Source organism: Chelonia mydas, chromosome 9 (assembly GCF_015237465.2).
Source record: "Chelonia mydas isolate rCheMyd1 chromosome 9, rCheMyd1.pri.v2, whole genome shotgun sequence".
Classification (NCBI taxonomy): Eukaryota; Metazoa; Chordata; order Testudines; family Cheloniidae; genus Chelonia; species Chelonia mydas.
The window spans coordinates 90916547-90930939 of record NC_057855.1 but is presented as its reverse complement, the minus strand read 5'-3'; the positions used below and the strand labels follow the sequence as shown (position 1 = coordinate 90930939).

Here is a 14393-nt window from a genome sequence, read left to right as displayed (position 1 = left end):
CATGTCCACCCATCTCATCAGAGCTGAATGTGTACCGCAGAAAGCCGGGCTTCCTGATGTGTGGTTGGGCATCTTGGCAGCCGCACAAATGCATGCCAACAATAGAGACAAAGAGACATGAATAGCACCTGCAATTTTCCAGCACCTCTGCAGATGGTATGACATCTTTCAGGAAATCCACAGGAGTGGATGAATGATTTCAAGTGCTACATACTCCTGTAGCACTCAGTAAAAACAACATAAATCATAATAATGCATATTGTCAGACATAAATATGGGTCTAATCAGTGGTTCTCAACCTGTATACCATTGTGGGCCACATATACAGCTCTCTCTGTGTTATGTGAGCCGTATCCAAACAATATATATACTACCTGTGACTTCCTCAGGGCCATACATGGACCGCAGCTGTGTGCTGATTGTGTCACAAACGGCCCACGGGTGGGGGGTTGAGCATCACTGGTCTAGATCCTTAGTTGCTGTTAATTGGCCTAGTCCCATTTATTTAAATTGCCTTAGCTCCATGAACAGCACCTGAAGAACTTGCACATGTACTTTATCTCCCATCCTTTTAAAGAAACTATAATCTAAAATTATTGGTGTTTTATTTCTTACTAGCATCCACTTGTGGTGTAATATTGGTTAGCTAAAAGCTACAGGTAGCACTCATACATGGGCGGCTGGTGACCTGGCCGTTGGGAGAGGCTAGCCCCTGGCCCCTCCCCTTACGCCTGAGACCCCGCCCCTCCCTATCCCCCAAAGGAGCCCAGAGCACCCCCACCATGACCCCCATGCGCCAAACGGCACAGCCACAGTGCCCCCAGCCCTGGTACACCGGATAGCCAGGCAGAACGGACATAGCACCCGCATCCTGGTGCATCGGGCAGCACGACTGCAGCACCTTCAGACCCAGAGCACCTGGCGGCTGGGCAGTGCGGCCTGAGTGCCAGGCGGGCAGCGTGGCCCCAGTGCCAGCAGCCCCAGGTCCCTGTGGCAGGCTGGTCAGCCCCTACCAGCCTGGGCCAGGGCAGAGCGCCGGGAACTGCAGAAGGGGGCCTAGGGGCAGAGCGTGCACAGGGCCACGCCAGGCTGTTTGGGAAGGAACAGTCTCCCCCAGCCTATGATATCCACCGCTGCCCATACGCTCATAAATTTTTAACGCTAAAATGGAACATTAGATCATCAGTTACTCCTGTACTGACCCAATAACTTGTCTGACTAAGAGCATGTTTTCCAGAAAGGCATCCAGTCTTGACTTGAAGATGGAGAATCCACAACATCCCAAGATAGTTTGTTCCAGTGGTTAATCATCTTCACTGTTAAAATGTTGTGCCTTATTTCTAATTTGAGTTTGTCTGGTTTTAACTTCTAGCCATTGATTTGTTATGCCTTTCTCCATTAGGTTAAAACACCCTTTAGTACCTCATATTTTCTGCTCATGAAGGTACTTATACATCTTCTTTGTAATATGCTAGAAGAGATTAAACTCTTTCAGTCTCTCACTGTCAGGCATTTTTTCCAGCTCTTGGATCATCTTGTGCACTCTTCACTGTCCCCACTCCAATTTTTCAACATTCTTTTAAAAATGTAAACACCAGAACTGGACAAGATATTCCAGTATTGGTCAGACCAATATATACAGAGGAATAAATCACTATCCTACTCACTGCTCCCAGGTTTATAATACATCCAAGAATCACATTAGGCCGTTTAGCCACAGCATTGCACTGCAAGTTCATGTTCAGTTGTTGACCCCTGGATCCTTTTCAGAATTGTGGCTTTCTAGAATATGGTCCCCACAAGCAGCCATACATTCTTTGGTCCTAGAGGTATATAACCTTGCATTTGGCTTCATTAAAATGTGTTTTGTTTTAATTGGCCCAGCTTAGCAGGAAAACCAAGTCACTCTCTCTGAGTGTCCTATCCTCAGTATTATTTAATGTGGATGAAGGAAGTGTATGAAATAAATTCCTTTACATCAAATAAGCAAAAATAAAACAAATAATAAATAGGAACATCAAAATATTAAAAATTGAACTTAAATACAAAAGGTGACATTAACCTTAGTTTTCCTTTTAAATACTCCAGTATGAGGAAATGTCAAAGTTATAGTTTTCATAGTGATCTTTGCCACATTTCACTTACACATTCAAGCTACCTCTCCTTTAAGTTATTTGTGAATATCTCAGAGAATTTGGACCATTGTACATCAAGGGATACACTGAATCCAAAATAGTCTATGGGTTTGATAATGCATTTCTTAGGCAAGTGTGAATCCCATTGTCTCAATGAAATGAAGAGAGGCTAGCCAACATGGCAAGTTAAGGCTGCTATGAGAACTTGGGGTGAAATCCTGTCCTCACTGTAGTCAGTGGGAGTTTTGCCAGACGTCAGCGGAGCCACAATTCATTTTTGTATTTCCTGACTTTTGAATTACTTAAATTACAACATCAACGTTACATTGATGTAAATTTTTGGATTTAATTGTCCTGGGCTGACTTCAGTAGGACCTGCTAGGAGCTTAGTGCTTTTGAAATTCAGGCCACTTATTTAGTGTCCAAATACAGATACAGGAGACTAGCTTTAGGCATCCAGGTTTGAAGATATTGGTCAAACTCTTGACTTATTTCATTGTGTATTTCCATTGTTTCTTAGTTGAAAAAAATCTGCAATTTTGGGACTGCACAGTGAAAGAGCAATGTAAAACCACACCCATGTAACGAGGTAACATCAATACTGTGTATTTACATTAGATCATTGTTCCATAAATAACATGCAAATCTGGACTCAGTAGACATTTCATATTGTATATATGCAAAAACTGATTCCAAGAATAAGAACGGTCAATACTGAGTCATGGTCCATCTAGCCTAGTACCCTGTCTACCGACAGTGGCCAGTGCCAGGTGCTCCAGAGGGAATGAACAGAACAGGTAATCATCAAGTAATCCATCCCCTGCTGCTCATTCCCAGCTTCTGACAACATAACTGATTGATAAACAATTGATTTTTTCCCCAAACTGGGCTGGCAATAACTTCTAAGGACTAATCACCTGGAAAGCTTCTACTTTTTAAAGTTTAGTCATGGCCCCTTCCCCCAAAACAGCTTAATCTTTTTTACAGCAGAAAACTTAAATAAATACATAATAGCTATTTTAACTATTCTACATCTTGGTTACTTTTCTTTTACATTCATTACTACTCTTTAAAAAAAACCCCACCATTATAAAGACATTTTCCCCCCCAAACACCCATTTTTAAAAGTAATGTCAAAATTAACTTGGATTATGTTACTTATACTTAAACTGCTTTTTCGCTTTGGAAAAGTGAGTTATTTCTAAGAAGGAAACATTGGCCTGTACTGACCTGTTGCCTGATTCAATGCAACCATCATTTTTCACACACCTCTCTGGGGATATCACTCTCTAAACATCAGACTAGCATGTGTGGCAGAAAATCAGAATGCTACTGCGATCTCCCTTGTAAATCCTCTACAATTCCTCTTTTGGAATAGCAGGACACAAGCTGTCTTTCCTAAATGGATTAGTCGCCTGTATTTACCATCCAGTTTAAGCTGTAACAACAGATCACACTTCCATAATTATTTAATAGGTGGTTGGATCTAAATTTTATCTGGTAAGAAACATCAATCATATGAAGAAGTGGCACTCAGCCAACTGAGCAAAATAAAGAGAGAAATGTCTAACAACTGGCTGTGTGTGTTTGTGCGTCTGTGTGTGTGCTTGTGCACCCAGGAGTTTTGTAACTAATCTGTTTTTTAAGTTGTTTCAAGCATGGCCAATTTTTCCACACAGCATCATATTAATTGTTTCACAATTGCAAAGTTCTTTAGCAGAAAGTAACATAAGAATTAGAACAGAATTAATTCATTTATAAATTGTTAAAGCAGGTTGTTTCCTAGAAATGCAAGGATGCGTTTGCTAGTTTGCTACTATTATTTAATTGTAGCTTTTAAAATAATATTGTCCACAGACTGCTCATTATGAAAACATGGCTACATCTTGAGAAAAACATAATAATGTAAAATCCTTCATAAATAACAATTATTTTGAGCCTCTGAACATACCCTGAATTTTTGTCTCACACATACAGTGCTTTTGTTATCAGTAATCTATTCATGGCCCAGGCAAAACAAACAAACAATTGGTTTACGGAAGTGGAAAACCAAGTCACATTTGTGAAGGGTGCAGACTCTAGACAAGATTCCCAATGATACTATATTTATCTGTTTTGTCATTTTCCTTGTAGATCATATAAAAGGATAATGCTAGCTCAAGGTTTTGTCATTTCACTCCACATAGTGTAGACCCTTCTGATACTATACATGATACAGTGTGACAGCCAAAACACAGGGCTGAACACCTTTTTAAGAATCCTGGATAGTGAAGAAATTTTATAAATTAGGGGAGGGGTGTGTGTGGGAGGAGGGGGGAATGTAGCAATGCAGGACTTTGATCTACAAAGCTTTGGCTATCCTCAGCAAGCCCTCAAGGATGGTATAAAATCCCTTCATGCTGATTCAACAGCGAAAAGGTCATTAGCAGGTACAGATGATCTCACCCACCACGCACTAAGATTCAAACATGTTCCATTTCTCACGAGTATGAGTCTTTGTCCTTTCATGTATAATAAAACTAAAATGAGGTAACACATTTATCTCTCCAAGAGCAAAAAACACTGAAGGTAAATTACAGTAGCAGAACCTTTTGTTTGGAAAAGGATCCTAACCTCCCATTGAAAGTCTCTTTTTCAGGAAAGAATTACTGTGAACAATCTTTTAAATCTTCTCAGCTTTCACAATTAAAATGTTCTTCATTATCTGAAAAGACACAATTATAAGCAAAAATTTGCACAAGAAAATAGGGGCTATGATATATTCTGATTAGAAAGATAAATCATTACTTTTTCAAAGAGGAACTATTTAGAGAAACATTAGGGCCCAGTCAAGCCATTCAGCATTCAGGCACAAAATACATAAGAAAGTTCAGGAGTTAATTTTAGAGGGACAATGTCAACTTAAAAATCACATGCCAGATCCTCATCTGGCATCAATCAGTGTAGCTCCATTGAAGTCCATAGTGGTATACATCAACTGAGCATCTGGCCCCACATTTATTTCTGGCAACTTTTAACCTACTATTGTTACAAGTAACACCTAGATCCTGGTTCTGCAAAGACATATGCATAACTTTCAACATATGCTGTCATAAACATACAGCTAAGGGTAGCATAAAATCCCTCCTTTACCTGTAAGGAGTTAAGAAGCCCAAATAACCTGGTTGGCACCTGACCAAAAGGACCAATAAGGGAAGAAGATCCTTTCAAATCTGTGGGGGAGGTTTTTTGTTTGTGTTTTCTTTGTTGTTCTCTCCAGGACAAAGAGAGACCAGGGCAGAAAAAAAACCCTCTCCTAAAACCCTACCTGAAATAAGCATCTACATTACAAAAATTGTAAGTAAAGCAAGGAAATGCATTAGATTATCTTTTGATTTAGTTTGTGAATTTTCCCTATGCTAAGAGGGAGGTTTATTCCTGTTCTTTGTAACTTTAAAGTTTTGCCTAGAGGGGAATCCTCTGTGTTTTAAATCTTATTACCCTGTAAAATTATCTTCCATCCTGATTTTACAGAGGTGCTTCTTTTACTTTTTCTTTATTATAAAGTTTTGTTTTTAAAAACCTCATTGGTTTTTAGACTCCTAAAGAACATAAGAACGGCCATACTGGGTCAGACCAAAGGTCCATCCAGCCCAGTATCCTGTCTACCAACAGTGGCCAATGCCAGGTGCCCCAAAGGGAGAGAACTTAACAGGTAATGATCTAGTGATCTCTCTCCTGCCATCCATCTCCACCCTCTGACAAACAGAGGCTAGGGACACCATTCCTTACCCATCCTGGCTAATAGCCATTAATGGACTTAACCTCCATGAATTTATCCAGTTCTCTTTTAAACCCTGTTATAGTCCTAGCCTTCACAACCTTCTCAGGCAAGGAGTTCCACAGGTTGACTGTGCGCTGAGTGAAGAACTTCCTTTTATTTGTTTTAAACCTGCTACCCATTAATTTCATTTGGTGGCCCCTGTTTCTTATATTATGGGAATAAGTAAATAACTTTTCCTTATTCACTCGCTCCACACCACTCATGATTTTATATACCTCTATCATATCCCCCCTTAGTCTCCCGAGGGTCTGGTCTGTGCTCACCTTGTCTACCTATTTGGTTGGTATATTATTCTCAAGCCTCCCCAGGAAAGGGGATAAGGGTCTTGAGGGGATATTTTGAGGAAACAGGAACTCCAAGTGGTCCTTTTCCTGAATCTTTGTCTAACTCACTTGGTGGTGGTAGCAATCCCATCCAAGGACAACAAAGAATTTGTGCCTCGGGAAAGTTTTTAACCTAAGCTGGTAGAAATAAGCTTAGGGGGTCTTTCATGTGGGTCCCCACATCTGTACCCTAGAGTTCAGAGTGGGAACCCTGACATATGCATAGTCTTATTGCCTCTAATGAGGCCACTCAAATGAGTTAACATGAGTACATGCTGTGTTTGTAGGACTGGGGAGGTCAGACTAGATCATGATGGTCCCTTCTGGCCCTAGAGTCTATGAATGAACCTCCATCCTATTCCTATTCCACTTGTGTGGGTCTTTGCCCTGGAAATGAGACACAGTAAATATGGAACCCCATGATGCCATTTTTACAGGAGTCTTTTTCAGAGTAGAGTCACATTATAAATTCAGCTGCAGGAAGTTTAACATTGGCTTTGTAGTCTTCCATCATCTTCTCTTGACCAAGTTTACTAAAAATTAAACTTTTGACTACATGGAAAAAGGCTGTGTGGGTAAACACTGGCCCTGCCCCATAAATCCCTAAAAGATAATACAATGTAACTGCATGTTTGTTTGATTTTTTAAGATTGTGTAGCAATTCCTCACCTACCATAAGTTGCCTTCTGCTTCAACAGGAGTCCTCACTTGTGAATCACCTTGTAGGGTTGGGACTTTAGGGGTCTAATTATGCCTTAGTTCGAAGTTTTTAGTAATTCAGTGTTATCTTACCTCACGAAGCTATACATTCCTCCATTAGCAACAAAGTAGTTTCAATTGCATATTTGATTTATAGTAAGAGTCTAAACTTTTCCTACAAAATATGGTCTCAGTCCACAAACAGCTCACTGCAGGATTGGGATTTATGACAGTTTTGTCCTTACAACTGTGGGATTTAATGGGGTTTGGATTTTTATTCCAGAAAGAATGAGTGATCAAATGTACTAAAAAGCCACAATTACTGTCTTGTAACAAGCTGCTTATTACCTTCAAATTGTCCCAAGAGCACTAGGTAATGGTATAAAAATTCATTTTACCTGATAGCTCACATTCAATTTGAAGAAAATTTATATAACTACTTTCAACGCTGCATCATAGCCCACAGGGACTGAACACAACATGAGGAGACTGGAAAGACTTATTATGGGGGGGGGGGGGGGGGGGGGGAAATAAGGTAAACTGAAGGGCCATGTGGGATTTAGGATTACAGTACAGGTGGGAAAGTAAAATGTAATTCTCATAGAATCAGTACAATGTGCAAGATGATCTGGGGATTGGTACTGAATGCTCTTCAAATTAAATTATAAAATCTTATCAATTACCTAAGTCTTGTCTATTAAAATGACCTCTGGACTTTTTGCCATGTCTGATAAAAAGCATTATTCTACAACATTGTCTCCTCCTTCCATTAGTCTACAATTTTGTCTCCACTGCATTTTACACAGCAAAACATTCCACAATCCATCAGTGGGGCAAAGATCCTTACTTTTTTAAGTAATACAACCAAGTTATGGAATTTTTAAAATTCATTTTTTTGTTTTTAATACAAGTCATTTCTAAAGATCAAAGCTGATTATACATCCCTTTTAAAAGCTGCAGGCCCCCAATGCAATATTTTTACAATGACCTTAAGGTTCTTCATAACTGGAAAGCCAACAATATTTTTTAACATGAACCCCCATATTCCCTTCAGATATTAAAGGGAGGGGGAAGATGACACTACAAAAATCATATGGTATTTCTAGTCATGCAGCTTAGCTACCTTGAGAGGGGCTGATCTGATGGCACTGGTGCAAGGGAATACGGTCTTCAAACCTCCCATAGATCTGAGATCAGAAGGGAAAAAAATATATGGTGAAAAATTCCCTTTACATCCATGCTCCCCAGGCCTGGCATCAGAGCTGTCTCAGTTGCTGTGCTGCCACGGTGTTCCCATCTGCCACCTGTATTCCAGCTCCCTGGAACACTAGTTGGGAGGAAGGCCGTGCGTAGGGAGCAGCATTAACTTCCAAAGGATATTCCAGCTCAGATTATGTCATTCTACGAGGAAAACATGCTTGATGGAGCAGCCATTCCCTTATTCCACTCCACACCCCAAACCCCTATCTCAGCTCAGTTAGTCAGCAGGAGAAGGGCTACTGATGACGGTATAGTCTGAGACAGGATGCTGGTATTTCACAGCCTTCTCTTCTCCACACTGCCCCTCCTCTCCATTGCGAGGCAGCATAGTCCAGTGAAAAGAGCACCAGACTGAGACCAGAGTTCTCTTTTTCCTCTGCCGGTGACTTGCTGTGTGACATTAAGAGCTAGTCTACGCTAGAATCACTACAGCGGTGCAGCTGCACCAATGCAGCTGTGCTGCTGTAGGGCTGCTACTGCCGATGGGAGAGAGCTTTCCAGTCAGCATAATAAATCCGCCTCTGCGAGACACGGTTGTGACATTCTGTATTTTGGGAGAGCACCCAGTAACCCCCCATATTCCTCATCTGTATATAATTGTGACATTACATATAAAGCATGCCTTGTAAGGTATCAGGGGAAAGGTTATGATCTGCTGAAAGTCATTTCTCTATCCATATATGTATATCACTAATGCATATGAAGTTAGGAGAATTGTGTTGAAAGGCTGACAGCAAAATATGCTGTAAATTGGGGAATCAGCCAGATATTATCCCCCCAGAGGCAACAGCAAGGAAAGTAACCAACACCTGGGCGGGGTGTTAAACAACCCATCAACAACCATTGTCCAGCAAGGGAGCTATAATTCATTGATTCACCTGCATGAGGCCACATCAGGGGAATTGCTCAACTTTGCCTGGAGACTCAGCAATGTCCCCAGACATGCTTGGACTCGTGCTCCCCAAGCACGTGGGACTAAGGTTATGAGACAGAAACAGTGGCCACATGCTGGGCCTTTCCTCCTGCCCCCCACCTATGCTGCAAGCAACAAAGACACTCAGAAGACTGAAGACTCCAACAGAGGAGACCGGCCCAAATTTAACGGACAAATCTGTATATTAAGGACCGCAATATCCAGTGGGGTGAAAAAAACTGCATAGTCTAGTTGTTGCCCAGTCTAATAGGGTTGACAGTTTAGATTGAGTGCTTATATTTTATTTCTTTTGGTAACTAAGTCTGACATTTTGCCTATCACTTAATATCTATGTTTTGTAGTCAATACATTTGTTTTATTGTTTATCTTTACCAATGAATTTGTATCAAGTGTTTGGCAAATCTGCTCAGGTTTTGCAAAGGCTGGTGTATAGCCACTTTCCATTGATGAAGTACTGACCTAATTAATAAATCTGCACTGCCCATCTTGAGCAGTGCAAGATGGTATATTCCTGAGATACAGTGCGGGGAGCTGGGAGGGGTTGGCTCTGGTGCCTTTCTCTGAGTGATTCATGAGTGGCTCTGGAAGCACTCATGCAATCTAGCTCCACATGCGGTTGTGCTGAGTGATTACACAGGTTTGCTGCTGGTCACCAGCAAGGGGTTGTGAGAGACAGCCCAGGCTGGAGAGAGTTTAGGGGGCACTGTGGTCCCACAGTCCCAGACTGCACCCCAGGGATCCTGTCACAGTGGTAGTTATGTTGGTGGGAGAAGGTCTGGTTACCACACTGGTAATTAAGTTGGTGTAACTTACATCCATCCGGAGGATGGCTTTTTCACACCCCTGAGCAACATAAGTTATACCGACAAAGGCTAGTGTGTACAAGCCCTAAGTAAGCCACTTCTCTGTTCCTCAGTTTCTCCATCTGTAAAAATCAAGACAATATTTACCCACCTTTGTAAAATACTTTGCGATCTATGGGGGAAAGTGCTAAATATATGCCAAGAATGATTATTACCATGGTGCTGCTTCCCTCTGCACTTTACAGCAGTGGTTTTCAATCTGGGGTCCGCAGACTATATCTAAGGATTCCACAAAAGGTTGTTGTTACCATTGAACAGTGGTTTTCAACCTCAGGGCCGCAGACTATGTCTAAGATTTCCAAAGGGGTCAACATCTCCATTTGAAACTTTTTAGGGGTCCTCAAATGCAACAAGGTTGAAAACCACTGCTTTAGAACAAGGAGATCCACAAAGTTCATCGCAGCAGGCTCCCTATTTTGATGAAACTAAAAATAGAAAGAAAAATGTCAGCTTTCATTTATTAAGTATAAACACATTTCTAATAGGCTTTTCCCTTGGGCACAGCCCTGACAACATAAAATGGACGTAAACCATTCACTAGGTTTGAAAGGAACAAGCCACTGGGCCTCACATCTGCATCTGGAGGCTTGGGGAATTAAAATATTTTACAAACACAAACTTCTTTTGTAAAATGATTCAGTTATAACTGCAGAGTATCCAAAGAATTAACCTTGCTGGCAGTCCCCAAAATCCTTAGGCCAGACCTGTGCCTAGGGATGTAAGAGTGGACAGAAAACTATTACATTGCATCAATGGGGCAAACAAAGTATTGTTTTGCAGGCTGCCTTAACATGCTAAAGCTAGCTCTGTGTGGATTGAAATATGGGCCACGAAAGCTAGCATTTCAGAGTAACAGCCATGTTAGTCTGTATTCGCAAAAAGAAAAGGAGGACTTGTGGCACCTTAGAGACTAACCAATTTATTTGAGCATAAGCTTTCGTGAGCTACAGCTCACTTCATCGGATGCATACTGTGGAAACTGCAGAAGACATTATATACACAGAGACCATGAAACAATACCTCCTCCCAACCCACTCTCCTGCTGGTAATAGCTTATCTAAAGTGATCACTCTCCTTACAATGTGTATGATAATCAAGCTGGGCCATTTCCAGCACAAATCCAGGTTTTCTCACCCTCCGCCCCCCCCCCCTCCCCCACAAACTCACTCTCCTGCTGGTAATAGCCCATCCAAAGCGACCACTCTCTTTACAATGTGTATGATAATCAAGGTGGGCCATTTACAGCACAAATCCAGGTTTTCTCACCCCCCCCACCCTTTTTTTCCAAAATCCACACACACAAACTCACTCTCCTGCTGGTAATAGCTTCTCCAAAGTGAGCACTCTCCTTACAATGTGTATGAAAATCAAGGTGGGCCATTTCCAGCACAAATCCAGGTTGTCTCACCTCCCCCCCCCCCAAAACACACACACACACACAAACTCACTCTCCTGCTGGTAATAGCTCATCCAAACTGACCACTCTCCTTACAATGTGTATGATAATCAAGGTGGGCCATTTCCAGCATAAATCCAAGTTTAACCAGAACGTTGGGGGGGGGGGTAGGAAAAAACAAGGGGAAATAGGCTACCTTGCATAATGACTTAGCCACTCCCAGTCTCTATTTAAGCCTAAATTAATAGTATCCAATTTGCAAATGAATTCCAATTCAGCAGTTTCTCACTGGAGTCTGGATCTGAAGTTTTTTTGTTGTAAGATAGCGACTTTCATGTCTGTAATTGCGTGACCAGAGAGATTGAAGTGTTCTCCGACTGGTTTATGAATGTTATAATTCTTGACATCTGATTTGTGTCCATTTATTCTTTTACGTAGAAACTGTCCAGTTTGACCAATGTACATGGCAGAGGGGCATTGCTGGCACATGATGGCATATATCACATTGGTGGATGTGCAGGTGAACGAGCCTCTGATAATGTGGCTGATGTTATTAGGCCCTGTGATGGTGTCCCCTGAATAGATATGTGGGCACAGTTGGCAACGGGCTTTGTTGCAAGGAAAGGTTCCTGGGTTAATGGTTCTGTTGTGTGGTATGTGGTTGTTGGTGAGTATTTGCTTCAGGTTGGGGGGCTGTCTGTAGGCAAGGACTGGCCTGTCTCCCAAGATTTGTGAGAGTGTTGGGTCATCCTTCAGGATAGGTTGTAGATCCTTAATAATGCGTTGGAGGGATTTTAGTTGGAGGCTGAAGGTGACGGCTAGTGGCGTTCTGTTATTTTCTTTGTTAGGCCTGTCCTGTAGTAGGTGACTTCTGGGAACTCTTCTGGCTCTATCAATCTGTTCGTTCACCTGCACATCCACCAATGTGATATATGCCATCATGTGCCAGCAATGCCCCTCTGCCATGTACATTGGTCAAACTGGACAGTTTCTACGTAAAAGAATAAATGGACACAAATCAGATGTCAAGAATTATAACATTCACAAACCAGTCGGAGAACACTTCAGTCTCTCTGGTCACGCAATTACAGACATGAAGGTCGCTATCTTACAACAAAAAAACTTCAAATCCAGACTCCAGGGAGAGACTGCTGAATTGGAATTCATTTGCAAATTGGATACTATTAATTTAGGCTTAAATAGAGACTGGGAGTGGCTAAGTCATTATGCAAGGTAGCCTATTTCCCCTTGTTTTTTCCTACCCCCCCCCCCCCGACGTTCTGGTTAAACTTGGATTTATGCTGGAAATGGCCCACCTTGATTATCATACACATTGTAAGGAGAGTGGTCAGTTTGGATGAGCTATTACCAGCAGCAGAGTGAGTTTGTGTGTGTGTGGGGGGGGGGTGAGAGAACCTGGATTTGTGCTGGAAATGGCCCACCTTGATTATCATGCATATTGTAGGGAGAGTGGTCACTTTGGATAAGCTATTACCAGCAGGAGAGTGAGTTTGTGTGCGTATGGGGGTGGGGGAGTGAGAAAACCTGGATTTGTGCTGGAAATGGCCCACCTTGATTATCGTACACATTGTAAAGAGAGTGGTCACTTTGGATGGGCTATTACCAGCAGGAGAGTGAGTTTGTGTGTGTGTGTGGGGGGGGGGGGGGGGGTGGAGGGTGAGAAAACCTGGATTTGTGCTGGAAATGGCCCAGTTTGATTATCATACACATTGTAAGGAGAGTGATCACTTTAGATAAGCTATTACCAGCAGGAGAGTGGGGTGGGGGGAGGTATTGTTTCATGGTCTCTGTGTATATAATGTCTTCTGCAGTTTCCACAGTATGCATCCGATGAAGTGAGCTGTAGCTCACGAAAGCTTATGCTCAAATAAATTGGTTAGGCTCTAAGGTGCCACAAGTACTCCTTTTCTTTTTGCAAAAGCTAGCATATTTCATATAAAACTGAGAGTGGTAATGAGTTTACATTTATTAGTGTTTTACTTTAATGTAAGTTTAGTCAGTTCAATGGAACAAAGGTCAATATCACCATCTGTCAAGGTAAAAGCATACTGAAGACGCAGCTAGTGTGCTCTTTCTGAAAAGTGAAAGGCCTAGAAGTAGACCCAAGTTATCACCTACAGATCATCAGTATTCAGGAACAATGATTAGTTCGAATGTTAGGCTATATTAAGTCAAACAAGAACAAGGGAAAGACAGGAGTAGAAGGGCATAAAGGAGATTCTGTTCAGAATATTTTGGTTTTAAAGGTAAACTAACCCAGCTCACAAAATGCCTTTCATATGCCAGATGTGCTTTCCAAAGTACCCTGAATGTCCACAAATCCGGGCTCTTCCGGACAAATCAGCAAAGCGAATTTCAAAGCCACGGTCTATTTACCCCAGGAATGCTCAGTTTCCTGTCCCTAATTGTTTAAATCTGGGGACTATTCGCAAGAACATCCCAACTCCTCCTAGGAACCAGGATTGCAGAGAGACGACCTCTGGGTTGGCCCCTCGGCATCTCATCACTACAAAGCCACACATTCAAGAGTCACCGTCTTGCCACCACCGCGCCCTCTCCTCAGGGCGCTGGCTCAGCCATGGCGGGGCGAGAGCAGCCGGCCAGGCCAAAGGGCGCCCACCTCTCCTGCGTCGTCCCAAGCCAGGCCCTGGAGCCTGCGAGCAGCCGCCAGGGCTCAGCCACCACTAGAGCCTTCCTGGGGTAACGCCGGGGCTGGGGCTGGGGCTGGGGCACGAGTAGCCAAAGGCTGCAGCACCTCCCACAGCCCATGAGGCGGGGCTAGGCTCCAGCCAAAGGCATGGCGGGAAGTCGGGCTTATTGGAAAGCCTAGGAGGTGGGCGGGGCCTAGCAGCGCTGCTCAGCGACGGGGGGCGGGGCAAGCAGAAAGAATCAAAGACTCCACCACTTCCACCGCAGCAAGATTTAAGTTCCTTTCCCTC

At 42.6% G+C, this 14393-nt stretch overlaps 1 long non-coding RNA gene across 1 annotated transcript; it reads right to left on the bottom strand.

Annotated features, from left to right (window-relative positions):
- Window positions 1–2717: 2717 nt before the first annotated feature.
- LOC114019570 lies at window positions 2718–14381 on the bottom strand. Its single transcript, XR_006283594.1, has 3 exons — window positions 13711–14381; window positions 8104–10462; window positions 2718–4839 (listed from the first exon to the last, which is right to left on the bottom strand). It is a non-coding gene; the product is annotated as an uncharacterized LOC114019570 (long non-coding RNA).
- Between the last annotated feature and the right edge of the window lie 12 nt (window positions 14382–14393).